Raw genomic sequence first — 16281 nt, forward strand, 5'->3', positions numbered from 1 at the left:
GATTTCGTAGCTGTCAATCATCCCCTCACTCACATGCTCATCTTCGCTAGGTCAACTACTTAACTGCAGCACCTAGGAGACAATGTCGTCGGTGTCTTCTTCTTCGAAAACACCATTCGTTCTGGGCTCGAGAGCCTTGAATCATTTGAAAGTTAATCAGAACTATCTAAAGTCAATCAAGAGTCAATTAAAATCTGAGCACTGATGGTGTTTCCCTGTTTCTCAGATGACTGTTCTTTCTCTGCCAAATGAAACTGGAAGACAATAATGGATTGTCCAATAATGATCCAATAAGCATAGCCATAAGTTCTCCCACTTTGCTAAATGAGTGGAGTGGGTGATTATTTCTCAGATTATCTCGATAAAATGAGAAAAAGCTTTTATCCCGGCTTTCGGGCTCAGCGGCAGGAACAGAGGTAGAAAAGAAGGTGGCTGGATTTACCCCTGGCTTAGCCCAGATATTAAAGCCAAGCTGGGGTCAGTGGGGTCATAAGGTTGAGCTTCAGTGGTCTGGCAAATTGTAAAGCTGACAGTGGGATGGGGCTGACGGCGGAAAAAAAAAAAAGATGAAAGACGACAGGCTTCACTTAACTCTGCTGCTAAAAACGGAACTGGACAGAGGTTTGAATTTTCGAAGGCAGCGGAATGGCCTGGGATGACCTCTGTTTCATTGTGTTTCAAGTGATAAACGCAGCGGATTTGTATAGAATAGCACTTTAACGTTTCAATCTCTATAATCACGAATATGTGGATTAATAGAGGATTTGCTGTGCATCAGTGGATCACAAACCTGTGGCCTTCTTTTAGAGTTGAATAATCTATAGGCAAGAAAAAATAGGCAAGAAATGCAGCTTGATAACTTCAAAACTTCTCCAAGCATGTCCGGGATGCATAATCGTGATCAGGGGTCGTGCATGTGGTCGTGTAAAGCGGGGATTGTTAGAAAAAACCCAACATGATTTACAACATGACATTCTTAAATTGACTTCTTGTGCAATTTCCTGTGCTAGGAATGAAACACATGATCACACCAAACCCGGTCCTTCGATGTTTTGCTGTAACAGTGTTTCCATTATTCCTAAAACACTGTATACGTATAACTACATTCCATATATAGTAGGTGACGTGAGTTTGTGTAAGAATGCAGGTGACTTCGTTAGAGTGAAAACACACAGCCGAAAGCGCTGTCGCTAGCAATTAGACTGAAAAAGATGTGTGCTGTTAGGCCAATTTAAAAAAAAACAAAAAACAGTGAGGAGCGAGAATGCAAATATGCAAATGAGGTGGAATTAATACTGAAATGCGAAGGGATATCCCTTCACTTGTAAATGATACAGCATCTGGTTTGTTTCATCTAAAGTGTTTTAATGGGGATTACTGTTTAAAGGCACCTGAGTAAACATGGAAAGCCAGAGATGAGCTACCACTGTTTTTTTTTTTTTAGCATAGAAGGTATATTGAATATGCAAACCATAAATCAGTGTGTAATTTAGGAATTACAGATCATCCACGAGAAGTGCAAAACACATTAACAAATCCGAAAACAAATGAACAAATCAAAAAACACATCAACAAATCCAAAAACAAATTAACAAATCCGAAAACACATTAAAAAATCCGAAAACAAATTAACAAATCTGAAAACAAATTAACAAATCCGAAAACAAAGTATCAAATCCGAAAACACATTAACAAATACGAAAACACATAAACAAATCCGAAAACACATTAACAAATACGAAAACACATCAACAAGTCCGAAAACAAATTAACAAATCCGAAAACAAATGAACAAATCCGAAAACACATTAACAAATACGAAAACACATTAACAAGTCCGAAAACACATTAACAAATACGAAAACACATTAACAAGTCCGAGAACAAATGAACAAATCAAAAAACACATCAACAAATCCAAAAACACATCAACAATATCCAAAAACACATTAAAAAATCCAAAAACACATTAAAAAATCCAAAAACAAATGAACAAATCCGAAAACGCATTAAAAAATCCGAAAACACATTAACAAGTCCGAAAACACAACTACAAGTCAGACAACCCGGAAACAGTAGGTATAGTTTGTGAATGGAAATTTACCGATCATCGGAGATGATATCAAGATATACAGGTATTTAATCTTATGTGTAATGTGTAAAGTTCTCTGTTTAAATATAAGAAAATAACAAAATTAATCCTCAGTAATCCATTCCATCCATCCGTTCCAACTTTTCCCTGTAGTGTTGAACTTCATGTATACCTTGAGTGACAGGTGCCTTGTCCAATTATCGGTAAGTGTTCCACTTCACAAACTATACCAACCTCTTCTGAGTTGTCTCAATTGTCGTTGTGTTTTCGGATTTGTTAATGTGTTTCGTGCAACGATTCAGACAACCCGGAAAAGGTAGGTATAGATTGTGAAAGGAAACTTACTGATTATTGGACAAGACACCTGTCATTCGAGATATACAGGTGAATGACAGGTGTCTTGTCCGATGATCAGTAAGTTTCCATTCGCAAACTATACTGTACCTACCGTTTACGGGTTGTCTGACTTGTTGTTGTGTTTTCGGATTTGTTACTGTGTTTTCGGATTTGTTACTGTGTTTTCGGATTTGTTACTGTGTTTTTGGATTTGTTACTGTGTTTTCGGATTTTTTGTTTTGTTTTCGGATTTCTTAATGTGTTTTCGGATTTGTTAATGTGTTTTCGGATTTGTTAATGTGTTTTCTGATTTGTTAATGTGTTTTCGGATTTTTTGTTTTGTTTTCGGATTTGTTAATGTGTTTTCGGATTTGTTGTTTTGTTTTCGGATTTCTTAATGTGTTTTCGGATTTCTTCAAGTGTTTTTGGATTTCTTAATGTGTTTTCGGATTTGTTGTTTTGTTTTCAGATTTGTTAATGTGTTTTTGGATTTGTTAATGTGTTTTCGGATTTGTTGTTTTGTTTTCGGATTTCTTAATGTGTTTTCGGATTTCTTCAAGTGTTTTTGGATTTCTTAATGTACTTTCGGATTTGTTGTTTTGTTTTCAGATTTGTTAATGTGTTTTTGGATTTCTTAATGAGTTTTCAGATTTGTTAATGTGTTTTCGGATTTCTTAATGTGTTTTCGGATTTCTTAATGTGTTTTCGGATTTGTTGTTTTGTTTTCGGATTTGTTAATGTGTTTTGCACTTCTTGGCCACCGTAACATATAGTTCAAAGCGTTTATTTTAGCGTCAGTCGATTGTGAGCTCGAATCCCGATGGCGGCGTGAGCCGAGACGTCTCCCGTTGTCGCAATGCCATTCAGATAAACACTAGATAATTAGGAGCATCTGCATGTGGAAAATGGTAGATAGCGTGAAGAAGGCAGTGTGTAGGTTTTACCTCAGCCTTTAAAATACGGCTCTGTAGAGTTAAAGCTACCAAATGAACAAACAAAAACATTTTTAAACTACTACCGGTTTAAAAGTAAGGGGTTGCATAGCTAAGAAGCTTCAAAACACCTTGAATGCATTTTTCTCACCTTGTAGACACATTCCAAGCTGCTGTCGAAGAGAGTGAGAATTTACCATGTTTCTTATTACGCGCTAATGTGTTACTATCCGGAAAAATCTGCAATATGCAAACGAGGACGCAAACAAAATTAAATTCACATAAATTTCCATTTTGCTTAGCGAGCTGTGTCAGATGCCCATGATAAATGTTCTACAAGCAAACTTCAAGCTGGGACTGAAAAAAAAAACGCCTTAACGACGTTCTGCTGTTTTCTGACCGTCTCTTTAAAGACGCAGAGCGGAGCAGTCAGAATTCGTCAAGCCCGTCGTAAATTTAACTATTAGGATCAGGACCAAAGCTGCACTGTTAGGAAGCGATGACCATCTTTATCATCATCAGTGAAAATTTCAGCAAAGAGGGTTAGGGACATTTATCTAAAAATCTCTGCTTGGCATTCTTACAAGTGGGCTGGGGCAGGCTGCAAGCTTCAGGCTGGGGCTCCGGTGCCAGCTTCACCCATCTGTAGCCCTGTCGGTTTGGCAATGACACTCCAAAAACACGTGAGAGCAAACAAGCGCCTCTGAGCCACGGGATCACGCATGCCTTGTTTGAGCTTGCCTTTGTTTACACCAGCTGCTCTACAGACAACAAGTTTCCTTATTAATTTGAACCTAAGCTACATTTGCACAGACATTTTTCAACAGCTTATATAGTGTGTAATTAGGCTTTTTAAAGCTCTTTTCTATGTAGAGTGAGAGAAACGGCATCCAGAAGATCCATTTCTATAGATCTAAAGATCACACCACATGATACTTTTTATCCCATTTTAGTTACATTTAGTCATGTGGGATGTTGTAGATCTGTAGATCTGTAGTTTCAGCAGAAGCAAGGAATGAAGAACATTTATCACACCACATGATACTTTTTATCCCATTTTAGTTACATTTAGTCATGTGGGATGTTGTAGATCTGTAGTTTCAGCAGAAGCAAGGAATGAAGAACTGAAGAACGAGTGGAGTTACAGCCAGGGCTTAGTCCAAGAGTGAACAAAGACAGCCTGAGCAGTCCTCAATAGAAAAGGCTCAAAGCTAAAATGAGAGAAAAATAAAAATCTCTGAAAAAAAAACAAAAAATGTCTGAAATCATAAATTAAAACATGATTATATTATTCATGGAAAAATATTCATGGAAAAATTTAAATAAATTAATAAATTCCAAATCTAACCACATTGGATGACTCTAAAATCATCTGTTAAGAAAGAAAGAAAAGAAAGAAAGAAAGAAAGAAAGAAAGAAACATTTTAAAAAATCTGCAAAATCCAGAATAAAAATAAATAAATAAACAAATAAATAAATAAAATCTGCAAAATCCAGAATAAAAACAAATAAATCTGCAACATTATAAACAAACAAACAAACAAACAAACAAATAAATAAATAAGTGGACACAGTGGCTTAGTGGTTAGCATGTTCGCCTCACACCGCCAGGGTCGGGGGTTCGATTCCTGCCCATGCCTTTTGTGTGTATGGAGTTTGCATGTTCTCCCCGTGCCTCGGGGGTTTCCTCCGGGTATTCCGGTTTCCTCCCCCGGTCCAACGACATGCATGGTAGGCTGATTGGCATCTCTGGAAAATTGTCCGTAGTGTGTGAGTGTGTGAGTGAATGAGAGTGTGTGTGTGCCCTGTGATGGGTTGGCACTCTGTCCAGGGTGTATCCTGCCTTGATGCCCGATGACGCCTGAGATAGGCACAGGCTCCCCGTGACCCGAGGTAGTTCGGATAAGCGGTAGAAAATGAGTGAGAGAGTGAGTGAGTGAACAAACAAACAAACAAACAAACAAATAAATAAATGCATGTCTGCAAAATCCAGTAAACAAAAAGAAATATCTTCTGTTCTTGTGATGGAAACTTGCTTTTACACAACACTGATACTGGAGACTCCTTCCATACATACTCACTACACATCTCAGCATATTATCAATGTTTTATTTGTTAAATAATAGACTTTTTTTTAATTATATGTTACTAACACTTGTTTTAGGTTCTATGTCAGCTACCAGTTCAAATCCTTTCACAATAATAATTATATTAATTCCAGAGTGCTCCCTGTGGGCTACAGTACAAATGATGCAACAGCTTAACGGTACTGTGACAAATAGTGTACGCACTCAGTCTGTTTCAGTGATCCAAGCAGGAATCGTGCACAAGCCGACACAGAGGCACGGTCAGAACCAGCGCCAGACTTCTCCTTAAATTCCGATAGAGAAATGACCGAAGTGCATCTGTCAGATGAACAAAGAGCTCCTGGGACAGCAAGGGGGAGCTTAGGCTTCATTTATCAACCGTGTGGATGCATGCTTTTGTGTGTATACCATATGTAGGATTAGGGTTAAACATTGTGCACACCGTTTTTAATACCCGAAATAAAATCATGCTTTGCTTATACGTAAAAATGTGTGTGTATATCCAAAAAACTGCAGGTAACATGACCATGCAGAGTTTTTATATAATTATATAATGTACTGTAAATTATATCAGTATAATTAAGAGTAGATATTGTTTTCAGTGCTTATAAATAAACGTTTTTTAGTAAATAAATCTGTATAAAAGGGATTGAGATGATGCCTCATTCAGCTCATGCATCTCTGAGGGAATGTGTTTTTAGCACCACTGGAAACTCTATGCTGAGAGTGAGGTGTGGATCATCAATTCAGTGTAGATTTACAGTAGTTGATCTCTATTCTAGGGCTTTTAGTTCCAAGGACTTTCTCAAACTGGCACTAACTACGAGTTAGATAAAAGCACATCTTAACTTCATTTGTGTCGTTCACACTACGTTAAGTTTTATGTCTTGACTCAGAAGCTGAACGTTCATGCAATCACAGAGTTTCTAAACATAAGATCAAGAAAGGAAACGTACAGTAGATAAACACCTAGCATATCTAGCTTTGATGGTGTGAGAATGGAGTTCGCAGGGGGGAAAAGGGAGGGGGGTGTATTGCTAAGTCAAGATATCAAACTGTGCAAATGCATATTAAGTATTATTTATCGGGTGTGCATACTTACGCAAGGAATGTATTGTAAACATTGTGAGCAAGCATTTTTAATTTATAGTCCGGGAAATTACTCTTATTCGTCATCTATAACAAACAGCATCGCAAACATGTCCTTTTAAGGGAAAGTTTTTTTACCATATATGGCAATTTGAGGGCGTTTCTTTATGCAAATGAGCGTGTGTGTCTAAGCACATAGGTTGAAAATGCAAGGGCTTGTTTTTTAATGGCTGCTGTGTCCAGCTGTGTGTATGTAAGTGTGACAAATACAGGTTTAGTACTAGTTTTGTGCATTCTTGCAGAAACAAGGCCTTTCTTCTCTTGAAGTTAATACATTTTTTCACAGGATATGGAAATACGGTGAGAAAGAATACAAATGTACAGATTTCATACACACGGAAATTCCGTCAGTATTTGCAGATGTTTGAAGTGTGTCGAGGAGAGCGGTAAAGCCCGTAAACATTCTTCTGTAGACTTTTATTGCGGCGTCTCGTTTGTGAGGAGAGAACGGCGATACGAAGTAAAAACACATTCGCAGCTTTGTGTTCTCAGTCAAGGTGACCGCAATTGTCAAAAAAAAAAAAAACAATAAAAACGTCTCAGTGTCTCAAAGTGTGAAGTAGTGCTTCATGTTCGGAATGAGAATATACAGTACTGTTCAAAAGTCACCTTTTTTTTTTATAGTAATAATCATTTTATCAGTCAATCAAAGCGCTTTATTTGATGTCGTCTGCATTATTTCATTAATAAAAAGGATCCTTTTGGAATACTTTTTATCACCTGCAAATACAAATACAAAGTATAATATAAGCAACATTTTGCATCCTGCTTTACATGATTTTTTAAAAACATTTTTATCAACCTAGAACATTTGGCAGATGCTCTTATCCAGAGCGACTTACATAATCATTTTTTTTATACAACATAGCAATTGAGGGTGAAGGGCCTTGCTCTGGGGCCCAACAGTAGCAGCTTGGTGGACCGGCGATCAAACTCTCAAACTTTGGTAGCTCAACATCTTAACCACTAGGCTACCACACGCCAACTATTAAACTATGGATAAACATATCAATAAGTCCACATTGCCTAATTGATAATATTTAGAAAAAAAAAGCTAAACGAAAGGCTGATGCGATTCTGGAGCAATTGTAACTAGATTTGTAAAGTTCGTCACGACAAACTTTGATGTTGGCTTTGACGATGCAAGTATTCGCAACGGCGGGTGCTTTTTGGAGGCGAGTGGACATAAGGGTCAGTGTTACTTTAGGAAGCAAGTAGTTATAAACCTCCAAATTTATAATGGGAGTCTATGGGAAAAAAGGCCATTTTGAGACCCAGTACCGGAAGTACCGGTACTCGGATCGCTTAGAAAAGTAATACCAACAAATTTCAGACAAGGGTCTACGACATATCCGAATTTGGTGCATGTGGCTCGAAAGCCCTAGGAGGAGTTACTCTTGATAAATTTTTGTCCAAGCTTAAATAGGAAAACAGAATGTCGGCTTATAATGAAGTAATCTGCTCTCAATGCCATCTTGACTAAAAAGACATAAAATGAAAGTAAACTGAAAGTCAGATTAGTTCCAACGAACAGAAAGTGAGCGACGGAAGGGCAACACATGAGAGATAAGAACAAGATGGATGAAAGAAGATAAGAGGGTAAAAGAGAGAGAGAATGAGAGAGAAGCATTCATATTAAGAAGCATTTTTTTCCCCTAAAATATTATAAGCAGATACAAAGGCAGATTTCACCAGTCTGAAATTAAGAGTCACAGCAAAATAGATCTGTCCTTTTTTTTTATTATTATTAATAATGTCACAGGTTTCATCAAAACATAATGTTGGTTCTATGAACATTAACTTTTCTCTATAATCGTTAAAGATACAGATACTGTAAGTGCTGCTGATTGGTCAGATGGTGTTGATTAGTTTTCGGAATGAAATAGTTTGTGTGTTTCACTAAACATGACAAGCTGCAAATTTTACTCCAAAAAATGTTCAACTCCCAAGAGAAAGAAAAAGACAACGAGTGAACGACTTTTCTATAGCTGCTATAACATAAGTGATGACAGGAACTGGATGCATGAAATAAATGATTATTTTCCTCTAGGAGCATGACTCTTAGATATTGTCCTTATTCATCAGCTCCATGTTGTGTTACGTGTTATCATGCCCACTACTTTAAATCAAGTTATTCGTCTCATATGTGGTTCTTCACCAAACTTTCTTTTGTATAGTTCATATATTTCTATATGAATTCAAAAATACAACATTGCACTTTTTTTTACCTGTTTATAGATTTTTTGTTTTGTTTTGTTTTGGTAAATAAAGATATCTGAAGACTTTCCCATATCTGAAAACATTTGAACTATTACAGACCCCTGACACTGGAGAGAAGAAGTGTTAATCTGTAGAGTCATACAAGTCTCTCTGAATGATCTTTTACTATAGCAACAGAAAGATGGTTTAACATATGTGTATAGTAAATTTCGAGAACAAGTCGAGTCTTCATATAAAACTGTACTACTGTCTCCTTCTGACCAATCAGGATTGAGAATTCCTGTCAGGATCTCGCTCAGACTTTTTACCTGTAGGAACTTTCGGACGCTCCGGCAGTTGTCTCATGTCCCATGTGTTTTTGTTAACGTTTTGTGTTCACGTGTCTGTCCTGCCCTTGTCTAACTCTTTCCATCCTCAACCTGTTCCTCATGTCTTCCTCTTGTGTTTTCTTCATGTGCTTTTGCCCTTAGCAATGTTTCCCATTTTTTTTTTTTTTGTGTGTGTGTGTGTGTGTTAGGTTACATTTAATAAATCGTGGTAATAACTGGTGTTCGCATTTGGGGCTGAATTTGATCACCGAAGACAACTCCGTTTCTCTGACAATTCCTTGGCGCATTTGAATAATCATAACATTCTTGTTCTGAGGATGTTAATGATTTGGTGAAACTATTTTATTGTTGTTGCCATGGTGATTCAGCTTTACACACATATGAAGAAAAAGAAGAAGAAGAATGAACAGACAGACACAATTCTATACATATGTCTGCGATTTTTGATAGCTAACCTGATCGGTTTGCAACCAAGCCATGGAGCCATGAAGATCTCTCTCTCTCTCTCTCTCTCTCTCTCTCTCTCTCTCTCTCTCTCTCTCTCTCTCTCTCTCTCTGTCTCACCCCCCCCCTCTCTCACCCCCCTCTCTTTCTTTCTCTCTCATCCCCCTCTTTCTCTCTCATCCCCCTCTTTCTCTCTCTCTCTCTCTCTCTCTCTCTCTCTCTCTCTCTCTCTCTCTCTCTCTCTCTCTCTCTCTCTCTCTCTCATTCTGCTGCCATAGCTTATCCAGGCATATGCATCCTCCCAAATTACTACCTGACAGAGTTGGGCACAGTTAGCAGGAACCTAAATAAAAAAAAAAAAAGGAGGGAGGAGGGACGAAGATTGCTGTGGGGTTGAAATGGAAAAGAGATTCGGGTGGAAGGTAGTAGAGAGGGAAAGGGAAAAAGATGGAGCCAAAAACAAAATGCTGTATCAGTCATGGTTCTCATCCTCCCACCATGTTTTTTTTTTTTTTTTGCAGGTTTAATTTAACTGTAATTAGCGCATGCAGAGGCAGGAGAAACAGTGCTCTAAATGAGTGGGTTGTCAGCAGAGCTGTATTCTGCACCGTTCCCCTGATGGAGCTCGGGATTAATTACTGTCTTAAGCACAAACAGCACTTCTCCTTGTAAATATGGCCTCCGCTGCCTCACCGTGCTAACCATGCTTGAATAAATAACCTAAAATCAGAGAGAGAGCTAAAGGTTTTCTAAATATGAATAAACAAATAAACAAATAAATAAATGAAACATATATACTGCAAGTGCCCATGGGCTGGACTTCATCAGATTAGTGAAAAATGCTTTCAAGGTGAATAATAATAACTAGTGCAGTTCATAGGGTTGATATTTCTGCCTCCCTGACAATGTCTTCTGATCTGATTTACTCCCAAGCAACTAAAGTACTTATAGATTTTATGATTTTTACATTTCACATGGGAACTGTTATCAGTTGTCTTGAATTGCTAATGCAAACCACAGGAAGCTTCTAAGTCAAGCCTTTTATTAGGGCAACAGTGCAATGTTGTATGAAATCACTTTAGCAGAACACTTTCTTGTTCTTGCAATATCCAAGCATGAAATCTTCCTATCAAACCTTTTTTTTTTTTTTTTTACATAATGTCTATAAACATTCTTACACCATTATATCAACACCTCTAGTAATGATCTTGTTAATACAAAGGTTTCTTAATGTTTGCTTTAGTCTCCCTGGGAACATTGTGTGAGCAGTTTTTTTTAAAGGACATGAAGAACCTGTTATTTCATTAAATAGTTCCGGATCATTGTAGTAATGTCATCTTAAAAAAATATTACAGCCTAAACTTTCTGTCACTGTTGGAATACAATACTGAATATTATGATAATAGGATAATCACTGTTAGCTGGGGACAGGCACCTTAAAGTTCAACACGTCCTCCAGACCAGCTGAAAACTGCAGCAGATAAAGTGATTAGTGATTTCAGCTACGTTATATAGGATGTGTATCTGTACTATATTCTGATACATGATCAATGGAGTAATTGGTGCTGTAAAATATGATGCAATGCAGTGTAAAAAATATGTCACAGATAGGAGATGGGGTCTTAGGAGATGGGGTCAGTTTATCTGTTTGTCATAGAGACCACACAACCTGAAATGGGACTGTTAGACAAAGGGGCCATGTCTCCTTCACTTGGGATTTCAGAGGCACAGAAGCCATGTCGCATTCATTGGGACTGTTGGACATAGAGGCCAAACCTCCTTCACTGTTACTGTTAGACATAGAGGCCACACCTCCTTTTCTGGGACTGTTAGACATAGAGGACACACCTCCTTCACTGGGCCTCTTAGACAAAGAGGCCACACCTCCTTTTCTGGGACTGTTAGACATAGAGGACACACCTCCTTCACTGGGACTGTAAGACATAGAGGCCACACCTCCTTTTCTTGGACTGTTAGACATAGAGGCCACACCTCCTTCACTGGGACTGTAAGACATAGAGGCCACACCTCCTTCACTGGGACTGTAAGACATAGAGGCCACACCTCCTTTTCTTGGACTGTTAGACATAGAGGACACACCTCCTTCACTGGGACTGTAAGACATAGAGGCCACACCTCCTTCACTGGGACTGTTAGACATAGAGGACACACCTCCTTTTCTTGGACTGTTAGACATAGAGGACACACCTCCTTCACTGGGACTGTAAGACATAGAGGCCACACCTCCTTCACTGGCACTGTAAGACATAGAGGCCACACCTCCTTCACTGTTACTGTTAGACATAGAGGCCACACTCCTTCACTAGGCCTCTTAGACAAAGAGGCCACACCTCCTTTTCTGGGACTGTTAGACATAGAGGCCACACCTCCTTCACTGGGACTGTAAGACATAGAGGCCACACCTCCTTTTCTTGGACTGTTAGACATAGAGGCCACACCTCCTTCACTGTTACTGTTAGACACAGAGGCCACACCTCCTTCACTTGGGATTTCAGAGGCACAGAAGCCATGTCGCATGCATTGGGACTGTTAGACACAGAGGCCACACCTCTTTTCTGGGACTGTTAGACATAGAGGCCACACCTCCTTTACTGGGCCTCTTAGACAAAGAGGCCACACCTCCTTTTCTGGGACTGTTTGACTTACAGGCCACACCTCTTTTACTGGGCCTCTTAGACATAGAGACCACACCTCCTTCTCTTGTAGTATTAGACACAGAGGAAACTCTTTCTTCCCTTGAACATGCAGACACTGAAGCCACGCCTCCTTCACATGAACTATAACGTTCAGAGGCCACACATTTACTAAGTCAGTACCTTCTGAACAATCAGAATTCAGCAGCACTGTGGTGTAAATAAAGCACTAATTAATAAATTTAACACATGACTATATCTATATAAGACATTTGAACGCAAGTGTGAAAATCATATGAAATCAATAAAATCATTCACTCAAAATATGTGACCTCTTTTTAAATAGGTGCCACGTTTTAAATAGGTTGCATTTAAAAAAAAAAAGACTTATTTACACCCATTTTAACTCCTGTCCCAGAGAGCAGTTTTATATACGGATATGCCTTTGTACAGAGATATAAAAAGGATATTACTCTCAGCATTTTTATTTATTTTTTACTAAATGCTAAATAGCGAGAATCCTCCTTAATATGCCCAGGCTGTCCTTATCAAATGCCCCACTCATTTATTTACATCCCTTTATGTTTGGGATAAACTCTCCGAGAGATACGGGTATAAATGAGCACTGCAAAGCATGTTTGCTACCTTATTTAAATTGCTTTTGTTCCGAGCCTTTAAAACAGTCTAAATCAATGTCGGCCTATACACAAAGCCTATTGTCTTTTGGTGTAATGTATTTTCCATTAGGCATTTATCCAGAGACTTGCGCTGCTGCTGTTAGCTAGCTTCTCTCTCTCGTTTAGTGCCATAATTGATTGTAGGGTGTGAAGTGGAACTTAAACATGACCACAATATGGCTTCCTTCCAAAGATTAAAGGAAGTTGTTAAGCAAAAACGGGGCATTTTTTTAATTATCTTTTAAACTTCTTAAACTTAGTTTGTATGCCGTGTGCTGCGACTTGGTTAAACCAAGCAGATAGCAGCAGTTATTTTTTGACAAATCTTGACAAATTTCCATGTAGGGCCATATTCAGAGTTAAATTAGAAGTACGCAGTGAAGAGTTGCTCCGAAATCGAGCACATTCGTCTTCAGACCACAGCTGTGCAAAATAATCGCTGTATGATAACGTAAGGAAAAAATGCAAATGAATAATAATGATATAATTATCTATGCTGTTATACAAAATTGAAGTTTACAGTGTATAATTTCTATTCCTAAATTTATATATTTCTGTAAAGTTTTGTTGTGCACAATATATGAAATAAATCAAAATAGTATATATATTTTTTATGGCTGGTCCATTCTAAATAAATAAATAAATAAATAAATAAATAAATAAACAAATAAATAAATAAATAAATGATGCCATAAAGGATATTTACATGTTGTTTGTATTTTAATAGACTGCTTAGTGGGACGTCTGATTAAGTAGCTGCTCAGATTTTCAGTTTACTTAAAGTCCTCTAAGTTTTTTTTCTTTCATTTTTTTCTTATCCCACAATCATTTTTGTGTCATAACATGTCAGTTAGTTGCGATTTAAAAAACAACAACAACAAAAAAACCTATGACAAAATGCTCATGAGAGATTGTGAGAGTGTGTGTGTGTGTGGGGTGGGTCGGTGAGTGTTTGGGGGGTGGGGGTGGGCGTGAGAGAGAGAGAGAGAGAGAGAGAGAGAGGAAGCTGTCTCACTCTCTCTCTCTCTCTCTCTCACACACACACACACACACACACACACACACACACACACACACACACACACACACACACACACACACACACACACACACACACATACACACACACATGGTTCACAACATCTCAAGCAGACTGACCTTTCCTCAGATGTTAACGCAGACATATGTATAGAAATTCATACTGAGTGTTTGTGTCATCGCTTTAATGCAGTGTACACACTGTGTCAGTTAGCTGAACCTTATTTAAGCGACCTGTCATAGCCGTTAGCCATCCGGGGTTGAACCCAAAGCCTTTACGATAGCGCTAAAAGCATCTGGACGTTGCTGCAAACATATCTGTAACATAATGAGTAATTTATTTTAGTACTACTCTGAACATTTTATTTACAACCTGTTACTTGTGCAGAGATCCATGGGTAAAGTTTGCATGTTCTCCCCTCGGTGCTTCAATGATTTTCTCTGAATGCTCTGGTTTCTTCCCTCAGTCCAAAGTCATGTTGCTTGGCATCCCTAGCTTGTCAGAAGTGTATGAACGGGTGAGTGATTGCGCCCTGTGATAAGATGTCACAGAAGCCTTTATGGGCACAGACACCTTTATTATCGCCACATATACATTACAGCACTGCACAGTGGAATTATTTTCTTCACATACCCCAACTGGTTGGGGTCAAAGTGCAGGGGCAGCTATGATACAGCGCCCCTGGAGCAGGGAGGGTTGAGAGAATTGCTCAAGGGCCCAGCAGTGGCTCAGCTGGACCTTGAACCCCGATCCTCTGATTAACAACCCAGAGCCTTAACCAGAGTCCCCTGAGATAGGTTCCAGGTTCCACATGGCCATGTGTAGCAAAAGAAGATTTACTGTTAGATTTATTGTTTAGATGGAATAAGAAGCATAGAAGCCATAATCATTGCCACATACAAATTACAGCGGAATTTTTTGCATATACGAACTGAGGAGGTTGGGGTGAGAGCACAGCACCCCATTAAACAGGGAGGGTTGCTTAATTGGGCAAGAAAAGCAGCTTGTCAGTCCTGACGATTGAACCCCAACCTTCTGATCAACAACCCAAAGCCTTAACTATATGAGTACCACCACTGCCCCGTAATATCCTATCAGAGCTTGTTTTTTTTCTTGTACTATGTACAGCTGTGAATAGAGTTTTTAGGCTGATGCTATCCTAAGTCTGTGACCTACTGTAGTGAACCAGTGTTGATTCAGTGTCTGATTCAGAGTCGATTCAGTGTATTCGTTGATAAAGAATTCAAAGCACATTTGTACGTCTGTACCATCTGCCAAATGTCATAAATGTCAATGTAAATATAAATAAATACACAAGCATAGAATTAAACTGATATAACCCCAATATCAGTATCAGTGCCGCAGACAGTTATGAGCTCGAGTGTTATACCATGCCATAGACGGCGCTACGAGCTCATTACCATGCAGCATCCGCTTCCAGTACAGCACAATTCGTATTGCATGGGTGTCTAAAGCCTTCTCGGGTTTGTGCTGAAACTCCACGTCGTGCTGAAGTGATTGCACTGAAGTGATGGCATTCAAGCGATTGCATCACTCACACAACTTTACAGTCATGTAGGCAGCGATGTCTTCGAGGCACTCAGGGCAATGACGTATTACTGTTTTAAAACAGGGCATCTCCGGGATTGTCTTACTTTACAAGACACTACATATATTGTTCTTTTCAGTCTTACAAAAGTCATAATGATGAAATAACACTGCATTACATTTCATAAATTATTTTTATACCTTTATTGTTAATGTGCGGCACAGCGTAGAGTCCGAGGCGGTTCTCAGGCTTACTAAAAAACAAGTGAGATGGACGTCATTGAATATTTTTAGGAGCTTCCTTCCGTCCTTCCTTCCTTCCTTCCTTCCTTCCTTGTTCCCAATTCTTTCTTTCCAACTGCCATTCGTTCCTTCTTTTCCACTCTTCCTTCCCATCTTCCCTTCTTTTTTTACCTATCTGTGAATTTCTTCCTTTTTTCCTTTGACTAATTCATCTTAATTGTTTTATCAGTCCTTTTCTTTCCCTCTCCCTCCCTCCCTGCCTCCAACCCTGCATCCCTCCCTCCCTCCCTCCATTTCTTTCTTTGTTTCCTCTCAACTCTTCTCCTTCTTTCTTTCTTTCTTTCTTTCTTTCTTTCTTGCCTGTTCTGTTTCATTAGTCTTCTCTTATCTTTCTTCCTTTCTTTCATTCATTTCTGTCTTTCTGTTCTTCATATCTTCGTTCTTCATTCTTCCTCAATCTCTATCACTCCTCACTCCCTCCTCCTCCTTCCGTAGCTTCCTTCCTTCCTTCCTTCCTTCCTTCCTTCCTTC

At 38.7% G+C, this 16281-nt stretch overlaps 1 protein-coding gene across 1 annotated transcript in view; it reads left to right on the plus strand.

The window, feature by feature from the left end:
* The window catches only part of cd276 (CD276 molecule), a 100312-nt gene that overhangs the window by 27474 nt on the left and 56557 nt on the right, over positions 1-16281 (plus strand). The window lies entirely within an intron of this gene.

The sequence above is a fragment of the Tachysurus fulvidraco genome, chromosome 13 (assembly GCF_022655615.1).
Source record: "Tachysurus fulvidraco isolate hzauxx_2018 chromosome 13, HZAU_PFXX_2.0, whole genome shotgun sequence".
Classification (NCBI taxonomy): Eukaryota; Metazoa; Chordata; class Actinopteri; order Siluriformes; family Bagridae; genus Tachysurus; species Tachysurus fulvidraco.